The sequence below is a fragment of the Danio aesculapii genome, chromosome 24 (assembly GCF_903798145.1).
Source record: "Danio aesculapii chromosome 24, fDanAes4.1, whole genome shotgun sequence".
In the NCBI taxonomy this organism is placed as follows: domain Eukaryota; kingdom Metazoa; phylum Chordata; class Actinopteri; order Cypriniformes; family Danionidae; genus Danio; species Danio aesculapii.
The window spans coordinates 33,304,939-33,311,590 of record NC_079458.1 but is presented as its reverse complement, the minus strand read 5'-3'; the positions used below and the strand labels follow the sequence as shown (position 1 = coordinate 33,311,590).

General features: G+C 34.0%; 1 long non-coding RNA gene across 1 annotated transcript in view; it reads right to left on the bottom strand.

Annotated features, from left to right (window-relative positions):
• Positions 1-582: 582 nt before the first annotated feature.
• The window catches only part of LOC130218748 (uncharacterized), a 10,596-nt gene continuing 4,526 nt past the window's right edge, over positions 583-6,652 (bottom strand). Inside the window, exon 3 of the long non-coding RNA XR_008835987.1 lies at positions 583-1,021. This is a non-coding gene — a long non-coding RNA (uncharacterized LOC130218748). The remainder of the gene's footprint in view (positions 1,022-6,652) is intronic.

Here is a 6,652-nt window from a genome sequence, read left to right as displayed (position 1 = left end):
TATTTTATTTTTCTTCTGGCGAAAGTCTTGTTTGTTTTATTTCGGCTAGAATAAAAGCAGTTATTAATTTTTTAAAAAACATTTTAAGGTCAGTATTATTAGTCCCTTTAAGCTACTTTCTTTCCAATAGTCTACAGAACAAACCATCGTTATACAATAACTTGCCTAATTACCCTAACTTGCCAAATTAACCTAGTTAAGCCTTTAAATGTCACTTTAAGCTGTATAGAAGTGTCTTGAAAAAATATCTAGTCAATTATTTACTGTCATCATGGCAAACATAAAATAAATCAGATATTAGAGATGAGTTATTAAAACTATTATGTTTAGAAATGTGTTGAAAAAAATCTTTTCTCCGTTAAACAGAAATTGAGAAAAAAAATAAACAGGGGGCTAATAATTCAGGGCAGCTAATAATTCTGACTTCAACTGTTTATATATTAGATTATGGAAGTTCTGATGGTTCTCATTTTAGCAGAACCAAAAATATAACCGTGCTAAATCAAGTTGTTCTGCACAAAGATGAAAGTCATGATGATACACAGCCAGATTGGATCATTACACTTTTATTGATCACAGTAAGAAAACACTAGCAGAGAGTGTAACAGAAAATCACCACAACGCACAAGTGAATCCGTTAGACAAGAAGTGAATGAAAGAAAGGGCATTCACTTTCTGAATTTAAAAGTTTCTGCTCATATGTTAGGCCTTTTGGACTTGTGCATGTGAGATCAGAAAATCGGCTAAATATGCCGATGTGTGCATTTTGCAGTCGTCTGTGCCAACGGGCGTCTGCAAGCATAAATAAATGAGTGTGTGTGTGCTGCAGGCTGCGTTTTCTCTGTGGTGTCCACATGAAAACACCTCTCTCTCTCACATAAGGGCTCTGCGCATGGAAAAATCAATAGAATGGTGATAGAAATACGCAGCACTCGTTCCCCAGGTAAAAGATTGATCGGAGCTCCGCTGAGGATCTGCCCAAGCTCCAAATAATGGTTAGAGGCCACCGACCTCCAAATCTCTGAAGAAAACATACACACACACACCAGTCATTCAATAATTATAGCATCACATGACTGAACAATGCTTTATTTAGACAACACACATGCGTTGGCAGGCAATTGTTTTAAAAACAGCTTATAAATGAGTTTAATTTTAGATCTGATCTGGATTACAATTTGAATTCAGAGGCATTTATTGTAAAATTTCTGAAAAATCACCTGTTTTTTTTTTTTTGTTTGTTTTTTCTCCAGTGTAAAAATGTTTTCGACTAAACCAAGACATGTTGATGAATTTCAAATACATTTGATTTACTTAAATGCTATTATAGTCAAATTTGTAAACGTTAATCAATTTCTAACCGTAGTTCAGTATTTATCAAATACTCAGTAGCTATGACATCTATCGTTTTTCTTTTGTGAATATAATCATTCCAATTGATGAATCCTTTGAGCATTGCAGCTAAATACTATGATCATTCTAATATCATATAGACCAATTACCATGTTTGTAAACATTCAGGATGCGCGCGCAGGGAGGTGGCAGAAAAAAAAAAAACGGGAGTGCTAGCATTTACAGCGAGAGAATGACATCCGATGCGGTACAGAATTTGTTGTTGTCTTAGAAATAAGATATATTGATTACATATTATTTACATAATGCTTTCAGCATATTATAACGGCTTGTTACCCAGTGATAAGATCAGTGATTCTGCAAAATTAATGTTAAAGTGAGCTGCGTTCATCTGACAGGTCCATTTGCGATAGCACGCTCCCAATGGATATTGGACAAGACGAAATGACCAAGCATCCAGCCCGAAATATACAATCTCATTGAAGCTCCAAGTGATTTTACAAGAGAGAAGTTAAAGGCCTACAAGTCTTTGGATGCCAACAATGTTGTTCTGTGTGGTCATGTGCAAGAAATAATGTTCCATGATTACCAGATTCAATGCTATGTAGTGCTAAAAACCGAGGTTCTGCCTAGCCAAAGACAAGGAAAGGAGAAGGGACTGTACAAGGCCTGGGTAATTAATCATCAACACGCAAAACAACTGCATTCTGACAGATAACTGCACCTGTACTGCAGGGTATGTGAACTTACACATAGAGGTAAAGTTGGTTTTATATTCGCACATTCGGACTTTCTCCTTAATAAAAGAATTTCATAAAAGTATTATTTGCAAACTCTAAATAGCGAAATCATACGAGCAGCCAATGACTATCAAAGTACAACATTGTTCACAGTCAAATAAACAGTGTTAATGTTGTTTTCAAGTCACACTTGCAGGTTATTTCAGACCGAATATTCAAAGTGTAATGGTAAACAATATAGGGAGTGTGTCACAAGTTGTCACTGAATGAATGTGTGAATATAAAACCAAGTTTACCCTAATAACTTACACTTTCACGTTTAATTCTTAGCATTCAGTGTCCGCAGTTAAATTAACCATATGTAACTGTTTTTGCTGAAATCATTGCTGCAATCAAAAGCGAGTAATGTGTATGATTCAGCATAGCGTGAACTTACCTGATATGAAATGAGAACTGCAGAGTCGAGCATTTCTAATTAGGTTGTCACTTCATTCAGCTCCCTTTTAGCCATAGACGTCTGCAGTTGGCATTAAAGCGGTGTGGTGTACGGTAAAATTTAAGCTACTGCACAACATGACATATTTACTATTGCAGCCTGTCTTTTTTTGAAACCGGGGACCTGTGTGACGTCATGTGTGATGTAGGTTGGTAATTGGTCTATTATTCAAATGAAAGATAATAATAATTTGACGGAATAATGGAATGATGTGGAATTGGAAGTAAAAGGGTATGAAAAACAATACATTGCATCATTCTGTATTTTAACTGACCTGTTTAGATTTTTTTTAATAAGGTTATACAGACATTTTGTTGGTGAAGAAATGTATTTGTTGTTGAATATTTGTTTTTATTTGTATGAATATTATGGGCGGCATGGTGGCCCAGTAGTGGCACCACAGCAACAAGGTCTCTGGCTCGAGCCTCGGCTGGGTCAGTTGGCATTTCCGTGTGGAGTTTGCATGTTCTCCCTGTGTTTGCATGGGCCGAAAAGAAAATGAATTAATGCATGAATATTATATTTGAAATAAATAAATCAAATTAAATATGTTTCTTGTTAAGCTTTTTATTTATTTCATTTGATCTATCTATCCATCCATCCATCCATCCATCCATCCATCCATCCATCCATCCATCCATCCATCCATCCATCCATCCATCCATCCATCCATCCATCCATCCATCCATCCATCCGTCCATTCATCCATCCATCCACCCACCCAGTCTCTTTTTACAGATAGTCTCTTCTCGATGTCTTTTGTTTTTTATTATCTAAGGTATTAGCCTTAATGAAAGTGTATGCTAATAAATGACTGCTGCAGAGGATGCGCTAGCAGCACCTCTAGTTCATCAGTAAAAGCGTGCACATTTTGAGTGATGACTTTCCTACAGGAACCAACAGCTGTATGTGCAAATCATGCATATAAATCAATTACCAGAGCCTATGTACTTTAAATGCACCCATTAATTAAGCAATGTCAGATACAATGGAGCGTGAAGTTCATTACATTTTTAGCATTCACACGCAGGATTATTTGAAGAGAAGACGGTTTTACCTAATGATCAGTGCCACAAAGACGTCCTGCTGCCAGAGAGGGATCATTTTGGAGGGACAAGTAAAACAGCAGTAGGACAAGCACTGAAGTGTGTGTTTATATGTATACATCCATTTATTTATTTATAAATAAATAAAGGCTGTAAAAAGTGTCAGGTTTATTTTGATGCACTGCTGCGTTTGTTATCGCATGAGTTACTTGAGTGTGTGTGTGGTATTCATTGTGTTGTGGGGACTAAATATCTGCATGTCCTCATGTCTGCAGTCAACTTTGTTATATTTCTTTGTAAATCCCACAGAATAAAGTATTTTGAATAGGTAAAAATGATGATTCTTTCTTGTAAGGGGTCTGGGTTTATGGATATAGTTAGGAATATAAAATATTCAGTCTGTACAGCATAAAAGTTATGTCTACGAAGTCTGCATAAAGATAAGATTTCAGTGTGTGTGTGTGTTAAAGTGTGATTATTAAAAAAAAAAAAAACGTATAGAATTATAAAAAAAACCATCTTAGTTTATCTATGTATTTATTTGTGTCTATTTTGATATATTTTACCGTGGTTAGTTTATTTTAGTTATACACATTTACAATATACTTTGTGTGTGTGTGTGTGTTTGTGAGTGTTTGTGTACGTGTGCATGCACATCTGTGTGTCCATGTGTGTATGGTTGTGGGTTTCTGCCTATTTGTCTCACTGCAGTTTTGTTTTAATGGCAAAAAAAAAAATTTGTTGTAAGGGAATGGCCTACATAAGGCACCGACCTCAACTTAATGAAATACAAAAATTCCTTTTCACTACAGGTTGTTGGGGAAATATTTTAAATTTGAATGCATATTTTTTTAACAGTTTCTTAAATTTCTTTCAATTCTAGTATTTTTACTATTATTTTATTGGGGTGAGGGTGGGGGTGGGTTGGGGATTTAATTGCTTACAGAACTAAACATTTGATTCTGTAACTAACTAACTAACTAACTAACCAACCAACCAACCAACCAACCAACCAACCAACCATCCATCCATCCATCCATCCATCCATCCATCCATCCATCCATCCATCCATCCATCCATCCATCTATCTATCTAACTAACTAACTAACAAAATAAATAAATAAATAAACTTAAAAAGCAAGCCATACAGTACATCCAAATGCTCATAGTTTGAAATAATAAGTTTAGTATTTCCTGTCTGAGCATCACAGAAAGAATGACACATGCAGTCACCTTGCTAGACAAACATTCATAGAAAAGTTCTTTACATGAAAAAAGAACCTCTTATGAATATAAATATGTAAATTTTTTATTTCCTTTTTCATTAGATGAATCGAGAACAAGATATTTTTTATATATAATATAATATAATATAATATAATATAATATAATATAATATAATATAATATAATATAATATAATATAATATAATATAATATAATATAATATAATATAATATAATATAATCATTCATCATTTTTCTTTTCGGCTTAGTCCCTTTATTAATCTGGGGTCGCCACAGCGGAATGAACCGCCAACTTATCCAGCTTATGTTTTACGCAGCGGATGCCTATCCAGTTGCAACCCATCACTGGGAAACATCCATACACACTCATTCACACATACATACACTATGGACAATTTAGCTTACCCAATTCACCTATACCACATGTCTTTCAACTTGTGGGGGAAACCCTGAACGCCGAGAGGAAACCCACGCAAACACAGGGAGAACATGCAAACTCCACACAGAAATGCCAACTGACCCAGCTGGGGCTCGAAACCAGCGACCTTCTTGTGCTTTGTGATTGTGCTATATTGTGCCACCGTGGTGCTATAATATAATATAATATAATATAATATAATATAATATAATATAATATAATATAATATAATATAATATAATATAATATAATATAATATAATATAATATAATATAATATAATAAAATATAATATAATATAATAAAGTTTATTTGTTTTGATTATTTTTATTAAAAATAAGTCACAGAATTATCAACTAAATGATTCATTTGTAACAGTTGATCATTAGTCATCAGATCCATTCATTACCACCAGTTTTAACCAATTCAGGGTGACTGGAGACCATCTGCAGATCATTTTATCTTGGCTTATGTGCAAGGATCATGTTTTTGGGACCTAAATGGGGTATTCACTAAATAGCAATCTGATAATGTTAAGAAGATTTTTTTCTTCCATGTCAGTACCTCAATTCAACCTCAACTGCACATACAAACAATCCTAATACTACTTTTTTATTTTCAGTGCTCAGATGTTTTTTTTTTCCCATTATTGAAAAGCCTTTGTGTAGTTTAATTGCCTGCAGAATGGCCTCTATCATACACACTGCACTCTCTCTGCATTCAATACCAGCAGGGATACTTAAATATAGAATTACAACAAGTGTTTTCTTTTCATGTTTCCCTCTAACTAGCAGCAGGACTCTGTAGATGCAAGGAAATACTTCAAAAAAGTTGCCGTTCCCATATTATGGTTCGATTTCTATTTTCACTGAAATCAGCAAATACACAGTAGAGAGAACCCGTCGGCATCTTTTCACAGAAATAACTGCTTCTGGGTATCAATTTGAATTTTAAATCAATGTGAAATGGTATTTGTCATAAGCAATCAAATTTTTGAAGTGCTGGTATACCTTCTGTCATATAGAAGGAACTTCAGCCTCATGCTGTGAACAGCTGTATAAAGGTAAAGCTTAGTTTTGCCTATCCAGAAACGTTATATATGGCCTAATATATTATAATTATAAATGTTATAAATATGGCTAATATTTTTGCACATATAGAGTTGAAGTCAAAATGATTCGACCTCCTGTGATGATTTTTGCTCTTTTTCAAATATTTTCCAAATTATGTTTAACAGAGCAAGAGATTTTTCACAGTATATCTTACAACATATTTTTTGTTTTATTTTAGCTAGAATAAAAGAAGTTTTTTAGAATAAAAAACATTTTAAGGTCGATATTATTATCCCCTTTAA